At 42.2% G+C, this 1,586-nt stretch overlaps 1 pseudogene; it reads right to left on the bottom strand.

Annotated features, from left to right (window-relative positions):
• Positions 1–746: 746 nt before the first annotated feature.
• Positions 747–1,057, bottom strand: LOC125388554 (10 kDa heat shock protein, mitochondrial pseudogene; annotated as a pseudogene).
• Between the last annotated feature and the right edge of the window lie 529 nt (positions 1,058–1,586).

Raw genomic sequence — 1,586 nt, 5'->3', positions numbered from 1 at the left:
ATCATGAAAAGACAGATCATTATGAAAAATTAATTCTTTTATGCATTAATTTGGTAACATTTGGGAAATTAATACTTAATAAAGTTGTCCTGATCATGAATGTATGGTATTCTTTTGGCATCAATACAAATTCTACTGAGTTGGGGTTTTCTGAATCTGAAACCTCCACCATCAACTCTCCTTGCACTTTGGTCTGTATAATTCACACACCTTTGTTAGGATAGGTAGGCAGCCTTTTCACAACAGTGCCTTTTCTCAGCCATATAAATGAGTGAAGAAAACAGCCTTTGGAGAAGATGCCAGGTAGAGACCTTGCCTGTTCAAGTGGAGGTCTCAGGTGTTGCAGCAATGAATTTGCCCTCTTTTGCTTCTCTCTGACTGTAGTAGAAGACAGTGACCAAAACCAACTTTGGGGCAAGAAACAGTTTTATCTGATTTTATTACTCCATCACTGAGGGAAGTCAGAGAAAAGACTTAGGTAGGCACGCAGAAACAGGAACTGAGGAAGAGGAGGAATGCTGCTTACTGGTTTCCTTCTGTGGATTCTCAGTTTGTGCTTTTTTTCATATTATTTTATATGGAAAGGCTTATGACAGTACAGTGACACTAAACTGCAGAGAAGATGATGTCATCGGTGCAGGCATCACCAGTTTATTATAAAAGGAGGCGCAGAGATTATTTTCATGATGAAGAGCTCAGAAAGTCAGCGGAATGGGCAGCATCACGTGACAACATTTCAACAGTGATCAGTCCATGGACTTTCCAAGAATGTCACCGTCTCTAAATAAGAAATACTCCTTGTCATCTAGAACTACTTTGGTGCCTCCGTACTCTGGGAGAAGAACTTTGTCTCCAACCTTCACACCGACTGGTTGAATCTCTCCACCCTTTCTTTTCGCGCCTGATCCCACAGCCACTACCGTTGCTTTCAGTACTTTCTTTTGAGACACTTTTCTGGAAGCAAGATGCCACCTTTGGTTATCGTTGCGGCGTCACTCCTTTCTATCAATACTCTGTCAATGAGCGGGAGAAACTTTCAGAAAGCCTGTCCAGCCATGACTCGTGCAGCTGCCGCTCAGATTCTGCGCTCAGGCCGCCACGGCCAGGAGAGTCCCGTGGGCCGGCTAAGGACGCATGGAAAAAATCGGTTTGCTTTCTTAAACCACAAGGACCACATGATCAGAGAAGGCTCTGCTCACATCATTTATTTATCAAGAAAAATGCCTTGCATGTCAGTCTAATGAAGGCAATTCCCCAGTAGAGTGTCTTGCTTCCCAAGTCACTCCAGGCACACACACACTGCACAAACAAACGCTCAAGAACTTTCTTCTTCATAAGATGGACGATCATAACAATGTACACTTTGGAGACACTGACTTCAGGGGATTAAATGGTTTTCTTTAAAGTCAGAAACACATAAGATGTGTCATAAAGAGTTTAACAAATGTTTTCATACCTGAAACGTCTGAGATAAGGCATGGCAGTGAATTCTATTCTCTATGGGGAGAAAGTATGCAATAAGAATTGAAGAATGAATGTTTATGTTCAGTGATGTGGTCCTGAAGCAGGAACTACAGAGTGGTAAG

Source organism: Myodes glareolus, chromosome 6 (genome assembly GCF_982192425.1).
Source record: "Myodes glareolus chromosome 6, mMyoGla1.1, whole genome shotgun sequence".
NCBI lineage: Eukaryota > Metazoa > Chordata > Mammalia > Rodentia > Cricetidae > Myodes > Myodes glareolus.
Note: the sequence above shows the minus strand (reverse complement) of the source record. Positions and strands in the feature narration are given on the sequence as shown.